The following is a 13179-nucleotide window of genomic DNA, read 5'->3' as shown; positions in this document are numbered from 1 at the left end:
CAATATGACCAAACACTTTTGCTTACAAGGATTAGGTTTGCAAAGCTATTAGCTTCCTAAATACGCCAATAGGTGACTAATGGCTTCTAAGTGAACCTGAGACATACAAAGGGGCTGAGAAAAGGCAGGAAAAGGTTCAGGGCTTTGTATCACTTAAGAGCTGCAGCTCTCAAGTGTTTTGAAAGTATATGTTCAATGTCTAATATTCACGTCTAATGAAAAGAAAAACCTGAAAGGAGTACCTGAAATATTTCAATTACTTTATTGATTGGTATTATGGAGCATATGTTGCTAAACCTCATTCTGTTGTGGTCCTGCAGCAGCTGAAAAACAGCACCTTTGCCAAGGGTTTTTACAAGCCCTTTATTTATATTCCTCTGGTTTGCAAAACGCAGCTCTGTGGAGTTCAGCTCATGCCTATTTTTTGTCTTAAAATCGATGTGCCAAAATATCACTGTAGCAAATACACAAATCATCTCAAGTAGTGTATTTCTGATGGTCTTAAAAATAGAAATAAAAAATTGCAAAATGTGGTCATCACCAATGGCTTGAGCACAAATAGAACCATCACTAGACACAATTTATAAATTATTTTACATGTTACAAGGTCATGCAAAGTGCAGTTTTGCTGTTTGCTTTATAAGTTCAGGTATTAGAGGAGTCTCGTTCATAGCAGAGGTAAGGTTTTTCTCCCCATTAATGAAAGCTGACATAAGTAATGAAATCCACGTCTCTGAGCTGTGGGGGACACCAAGCTTGTGCATGGGGAGGATGCTGCAGTTCAAAATCACCATGAAGTCATGAGAAAATCTCAAATTGCTTTTATCTCCAGCTGGGAAATTGGGCAAAATCTAGAATTTCCTTACAGCTTACAGAATTAATTGTCAACACAGCCCATCTATAAATAATTTAAGTTCCACTTAGATAGAATGAAGATTCCAGTATCTCATCAAGTCATCATGAAGATAATCAGCTTGTATCCTGTTCCATCGCAAATCCGTGTGGAAATCCCCTTTGTCTTCCTCGAGACATGGTGCTGTAGTCTCTAGGCAAGCAGGCGGGGGATGCAGGGCAGCGATTCTGCTGAGGCATCAGCTGGATTTCAAAGCTGGATTCTAAAAAACAGCCCTCTCAATTTGTCTATCTGATGTATGCTACAGAAGCATGGGAATTAAATTTAATGGCCTTTCTTTATAGAGTCTAGAGGCCGACTAATTTTAACGCTGGATTCTTTTCAAGATGGTTTTCAATTTGACATCTCTTTTTAAATGGGGATGCTTACAGAATGGCTGTGCAATGTGATTCAGAGATGGGGTAGGAATCCTGAGCTGTTGCTTCAGAGCTGGAAGAAGACAAAACATGATGAACCATCACTTTGGGTATTTCAGAATTCACTCTCAGGACACTAGGGTGTCTTTAGAGCACAGTGGTGTACTTCTAGCTTCTCAGTAGGCCTAACGAGGTATCACTTTGCAGCAGCAGACCTAGGAAGACACATGACTTCCTACTCATTTCGTAGCATCTTAGGGATCTCTGCACCGACAATATCATGGAAAAGATTATTACTTCTTCAAGAGCCACAGTGATATGTGGCAGCGGAGATTAAATCCGGATATCAAATGTACGAGGCACGTAACTGAAAGCAGTCTTGCAAAAAGATTAGAGTGAAGCCATTTAGCAGAGACCAGTACCAGTCCGGCATCTTCTTGTTAGAGCAGTTTGTAGCTTCATGTTACTCAGAGGCTAACGCAGCTGGTGATTCTCTAGGAGCAATGTATGACTATTTGGGAAATCTTTATCTACTCTATGAAACTTGGAAAAAAAGGATTAAGGTCATGTATTCTTTATAAGAATGCTCTGGGGCCTACTCCTGCAGAAGGAAAGTGCCTTTGAAGAGAGTGTGAACTGAGCAGGGGGTAAGTCTGTGAAATACTGGGAGGCCAGGGCTTAGCAGGGGGGTGTTGGAAATCCCTGCAGACCTCAGGGTCATGGGGCAGCCAGGGCATGGGAGTCCACCTCTGTGAAGTTGTGGAAGGGCCCAGTGCTTTGGTGCGTGACAGAGATGAGGCCTGGAGCCACCAAAGAGCACGAGGATTAGGCACGTTGGAAACCCAGCACGTCAGCTGAGGTGAATCCATCAGGGAGGCCTTTGCTAAGGCTTCGTGCATACCATATGCATGCCTTTACTTTAATTCCTTCTTCTGAATGGGTCCCATGCTCTTGACAGTGTGGGTAGAGGAGGAGTTGGTTCAAAGCATCAAAAGCAGTTGCTTAACTTTTCTGTTGGATGTTCCCTTGTGTTTGCATTTCTTGGAAGTAGGAGAAATATGCACATAGCATTTCCTAGTTAAAAGCTAGCATGGACTTCCTCTCCTTTTACCAGAAGAGAATATGTGCACCCTACTTTGCTATTTTCTTTGAAGACTGCAGACAGAAAGAGACTGTGGAAGAGGGTCTCAGACCCGTCTGTGCTCCAGTGGGACAGACTCTGTGAGACGCAGCCAGTAGCTCTCCTGCATTTTGAAGATGCTTTTGTTTGTCCTGCACGCTGACAGTCCCACGGTGCAGCCTGACCCTGCTCTGCCTTTCCTGAGACATCCTTCACTTGCGTCTCTCGGAAAAAACAAAAGGCAAGATTTCAATCCCTCCATTTCTCAGTTGTTTCTGTTGACACAGTAGATGGTGCCACAATGTAATGCATTTATTTGCGTGGTTTTTTATCTGGAGGCTTTTTATGTTTCCTTCGAGGACTGCACATGCCTTATTATGCATCATAATTCCTATCTTTCCCCCTTTTTAAAGAGTTTTTTGTTGTTGTTGTTTTTGAGATCTTAAATATTATCTCGGGAGGTAATTTGTACCCTGAATTTTTCCCAATTTTCCTCATGCTATCTAATTAGTATCACTTTTAGAGTACAAACATTTAAGAAGAAATGAAATTCTGATAACTCACATTCAAGTTTACATAATAGTGTTGGATTGCTGGATTTTCTCTCTCTCTCTCTTTTTTTTTTTTTTTTTTTTGAGTAAAATACAAAATACAGTGCTCAGATTTTATATCAGGCCAGCATCTAATGTTGGAAAAACTGTATGGAGCATGTGGTTTTGGAGAATGAATATTGCAAGCGAGTGCTCAGCATTCTTGGTCACATCTTGAGGGGAGTCTCGGATCTCCATTTTCCAAGTGCTTGGCAGTGTCTCTGCAGGCACTGAGATATCCACCGCTGGTTTTATCCATGGCAAGGATGTCAGAATAGCTAATTTCTTGCAACCAGAACTGACAGCAGAGAGACAAATGGTGACCTTCATTTCTAGCTTAGATGTCTTCTTCTGCATCAGCCTGAAAATGAGAACACCCTTCTGTGTCTCGTAAACGCTTTGATAATTCAGGCTGACAATTTGTCTGCAAAAGCCAGAAAAAAAAATAAGAGGAGGCTTATGGTTCTGTGGCCTTATGGTCAAAATGCAATACTTCATTCCTGATCCTTTGTTTGCTTTTTTGTTGGAAGTTTCACCTGCAGAGCATTTGGTTTTCTGGGTCTCAAAGCGCAGTTTTCCTTCAGCAGGCTGTTTAAATATTTACCTCCCCTGCCCTTCCCATCTCACCATACTTCAAACTGGAGAAGGGAACATTTATCCAGCGGCAGACTGGAAGATGCTTTGTCTGAGCGAGTAACAAATATTTGCAGTTGAATAAAGACTGGAGCTCTCGGTCGTTGGGAACACGTATTTCAGCCTCAATTTGGAATAGGTGATGAGGTGATTACCGAACCCTGGTTGCCATGGGGAAGGGAGGAGGGTGATTGCTTTTTGATTGAAGAAACTGCGAGGCACCTACAGTAACTTATTACTAACACACACTCAAGGTGCACTTGGCATCGATGCATCTGACGGAGAGCAGCCGTCCGTCTTGCTCATGTCTAAGGAGTCAGCTTTCACAGCGTTAGTTATTGGCGATGAAGGTCAGATTTCCACAGCTGGCCATTCCTGTCACATCCCTCGGATTTTGTGTGGCTGTGGGAGTGATTCCCTCCGGGGAGGGTGATTGAATTTGTGAGCGAGGCCGGGCGGTATGGGGGTGCTCACAGATCAAGCAGACAGCTGGCCACGTACAGCGAGTTGCTTCAGCAGCGCCCGGCGCAAGGCAGCGATGTGAAATGAGAAGTGGAGGCTGAGGTCTATTAAACACGTCAGATTATCGAGCTGGTGGGCTGGGGAGCAACTCCTGCAACTCCTTCACATTCAAAAATCTTTGGAGAAAAGCTGTGTCGGGGTGGTTTATGGGGTGACAAAGGGCATGGCCTGTCTGCAAAAGCAGCACCAGACTGTGGCAGGGATGGGGCTGAGCATGTCAGGAGCGTAACGGAGAGGCTGGGGCAAGGGTGGTGGCTGCTCTCTGCTGGTGCTGAGAACTGCTGAGAGCCTTCATCCTGCTCTATCCCCTCTCCTGCATGGCATGGCTGAGGGCTGTGCTTGGCATCTTGCTTCTGTCCAAAAAAGAGAAGCATTTTGGGTGCAACCATTAACAATAGCGGCTAACTCAATCCTTCTTTACCAGTTGGCCCTGCGCTGCATGCAAGTAGCAGACCAGCTTGTTTGCCCAATTTCAGTGTGGGTTTCCACCCTGCTTAGTGCTTCCCATGCTGGAAGCAGCCACCAAGTAGCCAGTCTTTGGGATGACACTTAATTCTCTTATCCTTGTCCCTAATGATCAGACAGCGGTGTAGCCGCATCACAGTAATTGTGTTTGTCTCCTTCTCTGCTTTTCCTTGTAAATTTGTTCCTTGCATTTGTTTCTGGATGGCAGATGTGTTAATGGATGGCTAGTTTCAATGTGTTTATCTTTCTTGTGCTGTGCATTTTGGATATATAAGCAGTGAGAAGAGATAAGCACATAGAAACCACTTCTGCATTAATGCGAGCAATTCAGAGATTATAAATATATATGAGAGAAATTCTGTGCTTATGAGTATATTTTAATGTTTTGTTTAATGCATTGACTCTCTGGGGACAAGACAAGAAAAAAAAAACTCATTTGTATAATTTAAGCGGCTGGCAATAAAAATAGGAGCAAAGAAAGGACAAATTAAATATCCATGCTTTCAAATACATGCAGATAGCTTGTCTTTGAGGGGCCAGCCCTTGCAACAGGGTCCTACAGCTCCAGCCCAGCCTTCCCTGGACCGAAGCCTTGCACTGTGATGCCTATGGGATCCAGCATCTCCCTGGGGTGGCAGGACAGAGGCAAGTCAAGTCCCAGCATGTGCAAGGGTATGAGGGGGACATGGGGAGAGCTGCTTGGGATTTTCCCTCTGTGAGGGCTATGGAAAGGACAGCAGAGACTGCCAAAGCCAGTTGTGCTCCCCTTCCCCCTGGGTGGACAGCAGGCCTCACGTACTAAGGAGGATAAAGGGTAAGTCATAATGAATAAGATATTCATCCAGTTCCCATGTTGGCTGTCTGGTTCTTGGAGCTCCTCCTAGCAGAGGAGGCACATGTGCACTTCCCTAAGCACATTTCTTTATGTTCTTTCTTTCTACTTCACCACCTTAGCTGTTTTCAGGTCTGTATGTGTCCAGCTCTTTGTTCAGGGTCACGCTCCATGGTCTCACCCCTTTAGTTGCAGATTTCTTTTATTCCAGCACAGCATGCCAAGGAATAATAATAATAATGCAAAATAATGCTTAACTTTTCTCACAGTTAAGAAAGGTCTTGGGAAAACAAAACAAAACAAAACAACCCCAGCAATAATCTATCAAAACATTCCCCATGGGCAAAAGCTGCTTATCTGAGCACGCTTACGCTTATCAGCAAAAATGAAACACTACTTTTCTCTTTCTCACTCCTTTTGAGCCCTTTTCATCAGCAGAACACATCTCTGTCCCCACAGAGCAGGAGACAGACCTTCCTCAAAGAGCGCCATGCCCTGAGGATTTCCTCCAGTCATTTCCAATTGCAGACCTGGAAAAGGTCTCTGGATTATTGGCCATACCTCTGTGCTACAAGATCAGGCAGCGAGTGATGCCTCCGACTGCCTGGCTTGTTCAGTGCTTCGAGTCTGCAGATAAGAAGTTCAAGATCTGGCTGTTGGGTTGTGCTGTAGCCCTGCAGCCAGATGAAGAGGGAGATTTCCCCGTGTCCTGGTGGTTCTCTCTTGGCAGAGAGCAAGGTGGAGCTGCTCCTTCACCACCACCTGGACCCCTGCCCCTGTTGCTGCTCCAGCTTTCCCAGGTTTTGCTTATTGCTCGCTGGAGCTAAAGGTTCAGGAAAGAGTTTGCTGTTGCTAGGAGTTCTGGCTTCCAGTTCTGGCATTGTGCCCTGCACAAAAGCTTTGCTGTTTCCATGACAATTATGTCAGCGTTCTGGCTTCTGGGCTGTCCTGCCTTGACTTTGGGAAGGGAACATGGGAGATGAGATCAAGAAGAGAATTCTTGTATTCTGCTTTAAAGAGAAGACACCCCCACCCTAACCAGCCTTCCTGCACTGTGCTTCCAGATGCAGACCCAAGGCTGTGGATGGTTTCTCTTTTGGGACACGTGTCTGTGTGGATCCATTGCACTCTCTTGCAGCCTGGATGTGCCTGTCCTGTGTGACATGATATTATCTAAGCCACAAATTTCCATTCACAATCTGTGTCCACACAGATATTCACTGTTGGTTTTTTTTTTGGAGGGACCATGCTGTTTTCATATGCCTTTACCTTTATTGGCAGAGAAGTATATTTATATATAAATATTGATTATTCCTCAAGTGTACAAGAAAAGTTCATAGAGATGGAAACCCAATTCAGCTTCATTATCTTATTTTTCACTGCAAGGGGCTGCTGCATTGGTTCCAGAAAATGGTGACCACAAGAAGAGGCTTCACATCCAACACAGTGAATGGATGGGAGATTCCCTGGAGGACACAGTTGCCCATTTTGGCCCCCGAGGGTCCCTGTGGAACAAGGAGGTTCCTGAAAACCATCCAGCCTTGAGACTGGAAGGTTACCCCAAAACAGTAATGAGAATTTCACCTTTCTGCAGGGAGAAAAATGAACACATTGCAGTTCAGACCTCTTGGAAAGATCTAATGTGGTATTTATTTCAGGTATAAATTTGGATATATAAAAATGGCACCTTTGTTCTCAGCCTGCAGAGCTGGATCCAGCTCTGACTTGTAAATTAGGAGTGGATCCTTTAAGTCAGTGGAATTACGGCAGCCGATATGACAGCAGCCTCACCTTGACAGTATTTCGTTCACCGTGGGCTTCGCTGCAAGCTCCTGCTGGTATAAATCAGAGGAAACGCTGCTGAAGTCAACCCTGGTGGAGAGGGAATGAAAGAGAAGGCAATCTGTGTGCTTTCAGGCAGCAGATAACGTCTGCACGCCCTCCTGCCACAATGGAGGCTTGGACACGCATCACGGGGGAGGCAGCATCCCGCCGCCTCGCTGAGCACTCGGGTCCGTGCTGAAATGATGGCACCAAAAACATCTCAGCACCGACCCCAGGCTGGAGACAGGGCTCAGAAGACCCGTGCGTGGTGCTTGCTGTGATGCTTTCCCCACCCGCGTCCCCTCCTGCTCTCCAAGGAGTGGGCTGAAGCTTTACACCCCGAGGATTTAGGAGGATTTTTGCTGCTTTTCTCTGCCTGTTGCACATCCTCTCCTTGAGGCATTCCTGCCAGAGGCTGTGCCAGGTCATTAGATTTTGAAGGAGAACATCCCAGCCTTCACTGAGACTTTATGAGTCAGCCCACTCCGAGTGCTGATCCACGCTGTGAGGCTGTGTAGGAACTCTGTGTTTTCTCCTGTACTACACAGACCCCAAAAGAACAGCCTAAACAGGCAGAACTGCTGGATGGAGCCTCAGGAAAAGCAGGGTCAGCTCTTGGCTCAGCTTGTGGCTGAGTCACCACGGCTTGGCCAATTACGCCGATATCTCGGGTGCAGGTCCCAGTACCTGTGGCTGGATGAGCACGTTCCTGCTGGAAATAATCTTCCTCTGGGCACGTGGCTTGTGAGATCCTTGGGCTGCCTCTGGTACCGATTACTGCAGATGTAATGGTGTTATTAGTTTAGCTGGTCAGACCTTTATCAGGACAGATTAGCAGGTGTATGGGAGCTGCAATATCCTTGGCAGCACTATTTCTTCCCCAGTAATTGCCTTAAGATGGTTTCATCTCGCTGTCTGGGTTTGCTTTTCTTTTGTTCCTTTTTTTTTTTTTTTTTTAAATTCTTTCGCTTATTTCCTGAATGTTGTGCCACGTTTTCCTTCCTCACGCTGAGAAATAACAGCTCACGACTTGTGAGCACCAGATAACGGGGTGTGTCTGCCCAAGCGCCCATTCGCACAGAACCTTAATTCAGCAGCCTTGTGGCAAGTGGCTGAGGAGAGGGAAGTGGTGGCTGACTGCAAACACCTCAAGTGGACACAGAAAAAAGGCAAAAAGGCTGGGCAGCATCTGTGGCAGGGGCATGTCTGCACAGCCACCAAGAGACATGGGGGCAGCATCGGCTCGGGGCCATCCCAGCCACCCTCCTCAAGCTCCCCCTCACCGCAGTGATCAGAAATGATGGCTGGTTCAATTTTTCCATCCTCCTTGGTGCTCGGAGGTGCAGAGCTGCTTGGACGAGTACCAAAACCCCACCTCCTGCAGAGGCCGGGAGAGGCCAAGCGGGCAGGCACGCGGGACAGGCAGGGCCAGGGCTTCAGCAGTGCTGACTGCTCACTTCTCTGCAAATTGGACCCAGAGAGCCTGGCACGGTGCTGCGATTGGGAAATGCCTGTCTGATTAAGGAATGATTAAGGCTTGGCTATTCTATCCTGTCCTGCACACAGCGTCTTGTGCTCCACAGCATCTGCCTGTTGTCATAAAAACTGAGAGAGACAGGGGCGAGGCACGTGGGGACAAGCTATTAATTCCTGGGCCTTTTAGAAGCTCAGGTGCAGAAATATTTCATGTGGATGTTTTAAAACACAGCCTCCTTGGATAATTACCCTCCCCTCTTAGTCTGCAACACAAACCAGCTGTTTTATTCAGAGTGCAAGGAGGTAAGAGGAAAAGGTTGGGCATGGAAAACCTTTGAAATCAAGGATGTGCTGCAGCTCTGTGGGATTCCCATGCAGTGAAGATGACCACGAGGTAAGCAGGGCCCCTGCTCTGGTCCCTTCGCTTGTGTGCTCCAGGCTCTGCTTTCTTCTGGGGGTTTCTTGCAGTCAGCAAAACACCAAGCAGGAAGACTCTGGTCTAGATTCCTCCCTTGGAAAAAATGTTCTCTGCAAGTGCTGAATCTGCCTTTATTGCTGAAATATTTTTAAATGATTACTTTAATAAAATATTAATGAAATAAGTGATGAGATTGCCTCATAACCTTCAGTGAGCGGTACCCCTGTAAGGCAGAAAGCACCGTCCTTTCCTCTCCAGAGAACACTTACCTCAACGCAGCTCTCCCTCTGCCCCAGATCAGGTTTTCCCAGCTGATCCAAGCTCAGAGTGAAATCCCAAAATTAGGGCAGCCAGGAGCCTCTGTTGCAGGCTGGCGAGGAAGTGTGGGAGCAGGCAGCAGCATGAGCCTGCGCTGCTTTCAGCTGCCTTGGGTTAGCTTTGAGTCCCGGGACTTCACCTAAAGATGTTTAGCAGGCAGAGAAAGCAAGTGCTGCAGCTTCTGTGCCCCAGGGGCTGACCTAACCAGTACTCATTCATTCCTAGGGAGTTTGGGAAAGTCTTACACGATTCCCATGTCTGCCAGGCAAGCAGCACTTCTGTGGATGCTGGCTCTTTCCTGAAGGGCTCCGGTGATCTCTTTGGCTGTACCTGCTCATAGCTGCTCGTTTGTTTTCCTAGCATCCTCTGGTGATTTGTTTTTATGCTGAATATAATTACAAAGCTAAACTGAGCTACATTGATTTTCCTCAGAAAATTTGCGCTGGTAGTTTTCTGCTTACAACAACAGGGACGTCACCAAACACTGGAAGCTCAGGCGTCTCCTGCACTCTCCCTATTTGTTTAATTCTTTCAAGTCAGGGCAGGTGTTGGTGTATGGGATGTGCTGTGGTGTGGGAGGAGACCCCAGAGCCATGCTCAGGGCTGCTGGTGTTGCAGATAACTCACCAGCAAGATTTCGAGTCCCAACATCAATGAGTGTAACATGCATCAGGCAGGAGTTTCCCTTTGGAGGAGATTCTTCTTTCCGGGATGCTCAGGATTGCTGCAACAAAGGTGCTGACCCACCGAGAGGGCTGACAAATATTAAAAGAGGGCCAGAGCTGTTATTTCTGTTTCGCTGCACCGGAGGAGGCACCGGGTACTGTCCGCTGGGACTCCTCGGGCGTTCGCTCTGCAGGGGACTGAGTGAGCATTTCTCACCCGTGCTGCGTCAGCGGTAACGTGTTCTCCCTCCAGGTGGCTGTGTCCTGCGAAGTTTCACTCTTGATCAAGTTAGATCAGGTCTGAAATCATCCCCTGCTCTCCTTCTGCTCTTTTAAACAAGACTCAGACTAATGTGGGCCTTTTTTTTTTTTCCGTTACAGGGATGTAAGAGCAGCTGAATGGGATGGACCAAAGCGTGCTGAGCCCAGCATCCTGCTTCCATGGTAAGTCGATAGCAGCCTGGGGAAGGAGTAAGAGCGGTATTTATAGGTTGTAGACCCAATGCCCTCTATGCCACAGGTTTAATCATTGTTTTTAATAGCCCTCGGCAGCCCTTTTTGCTGTGAACACTCCAGTCTCCCCATGAAGCCTTTGTATGGCTCTCAGCCCTCAGCACCTCCCCTGCAGTGAGCTCCTGCTGCTGCTCAGGGGGGCAGGGGGCTGCCGTGCTCTGCCACATGCTGCCTCATCGTTTCATCGGCATCCTGGGGTGTTTTATTATAAGAAGGGGTGATTCATCATTCTCCATATGACTGCTACATACCAGTCATGATTTTACGTGCCTCTGTGATGCCCCATATGAAAGATTCTTCCTTTTTTTTTTTCTCTCTCCAGTGGTTCACAGGCAGAGAATAAATCCATAGCATCTTTAAGACAATAGTGGCAGTACAAGAAAAGACCACAGGATATTCCCAGAGAGAGTTACTGAACAGCAACTATCTGTAAGTCCTTACAGCAGCACAGGGATTCAAGTAAAGCCGTTTTAAACATGCTATTTCAGTAATGTGGTAAAACGCCTGTATTGACTCAAATGGCAAAGCAGAGAGGGAGGACCCACGGGGCTGAGAGTGGGACTGAGATGCATTAGCAGCATTGCTGCGGGAAAACCTTGTCCTCGAGACATCTCAAATTCACATTTCCAGCCTGCCTGGGTGCATTTAGAGAGAAACACACTTTTCTCTAAAAGAGACTTCTGGCTTGAGCTCCTTTGAGGAAACAACCGATGCTCGCCACTCCGAGCCATGTCCGCTCCCAGTTCCTCAAGGGCCAGGAGTCTCCTGAACGCCTCTCGGAGTGTCTGGCATCTGGAACAAGGAGCTTGTGTGGCATGGTGGACCCTCAGATGCCTTATCAGGCATCAGTATGTTTTATGAGATGTTTTATCAGATAGGAGGGGAACAAAAGTTGCTCCAGAGCCAGCGTGAGTCACAGAGGCACCGCTGCGCTGCACAGCCCTGCTCAGGTTAATAAAATTCCTGCCAGAGCCCGGGTGGCTCACGGGATGTGGTGGCTTTCGTATTGACGTCACCGCTCCTACTTTACCCTTGGGTGATAGCGGCCGAAATTCATCACCACCTGGCAGCTGCCGGGTAAGCCACACAAGATAAACCAGGGCTCCCTGGAGCAAACAGGTGGCTGCTGCGTGAAGGGAGCCGCTGGCATCAGCGGGACAGGAAGGGATTTTCATCAGAGACATGAAGGAGTGAGGGAGTGAGATCGAGGGGAATTCATCGCCAAGCAGTGACAAGGGGAGATCTCTCGATAGAAATGGCAGAGAAGCAGCCGAAGCAGGGGGGAGAGGGAGAAGTGACAGAGGGAGCCAAAGAGGAGTTAAACAGAGAGATTCGACTTTATTATAGGAAAACAGGAACACTGAACGAAACTTAGAAACATTTAGGAGTGTGGAGAGATGACTCTGCCTGGTGGAAAGGGTGCTTGCCACAGTGTGTCTTGGAGAGCAGGAGCTCCGTGGGGTTGGAGAAAGGCATGGGGTGGTTGTTGGCAGAGGGGCAAGGCACAGGAGCCTTTGGGACAACCTGCAGCCCCTGGATTTTCTGCCTCCATGGAGGACACAGAGACCGGCAGGGTAGGACATGTGAGCTGAGGAAAGAAAAATAAAATTCCTCTGGGAAGCTTTGTGAATGTGAGTTTCTGGGATCTTTGCTTGCATCATTCCATCCTGGCCTTTTTCAGAGCTGGGCTGCCCCGTGGGATGGAGCCAGTCTGGCATTTCCATGTTCCTTTCATTGCAATTTAATCAGGGCAGGATTAAATATGTTGGTCAGGGCAAGGTGGGGAGGTTTCAGCATCGTGTCACATCTGGTCTGTGGGTGGCAGACATCTGTCTCCGGGACCTGCACACAGTGGGCATTCGGAGCGAGCTTTTAATGCTCCAGAGCCTGGCACATTTTTGCCAGCCCTAAAAATACACCCTGAAAAAGGAAATAAAATCTTCACAGGCTTTACTCTGCAGCCACTAAAAGATCAAGCAGTAGCACACTCCTGTATCACCTGCAAAAATGCAGATGCCCTCATCTCCCTGAACACATAAAAGACATTTCTCACCCAAAGTAAATCTGAGTAGTTGTAATTTCTTTCTCCTTCACACAGAAAGGGAATACAAATTGCAGAGGGCGCTGCCTGTTAAGGAAGAATCTCTTGTTTCCCAGGCAAATCATTAGTAACATAAAATGGTATTTAATAACCATTAAGAAGGTGGAAATCCTGACGGTATGAATGGCTATTTTTGGCCTCAATTTTTTTTTTTTGTTTGGTGAGCAAAAGACTCCCCAGAAGGCAGGAGGATATTATCTGAAACTGAGATTTCCCAGAGCATCATCCCATCATTCAGTAACAAAAAAAGCCCCCAGCCTTCAAAAGCCTGAGTTCCATTAGATGCCAAATCCCCTCCCAGGATGCCTGCTGTTTTTTTCTGCGGGGCACTACAAGAGGAGCCCTGCCCAAGTCGGTGTGGATGGACTCTTCTGGCAGCATCAGGATGCAGTGTGCAGCCCCTTGTAGCCAGCACGGGGCAGGCACAGGGTAG

The sequence above is a fragment of the Aythya fuligula genome, chromosome 15 (genome assembly GCF_009819795.1).
Source record: "Aythya fuligula isolate bAytFul2 chromosome 15, bAytFul2.pri, whole genome shotgun sequence".
Taxonomy (NCBI): domain Eukaryota; kingdom Metazoa; phylum Chordata; class Aves; order Anseriformes; family Anatidae; genus Aythya; species Aythya fuligula.
This window is presented reverse-complemented; position numbering follows the sequence as displayed.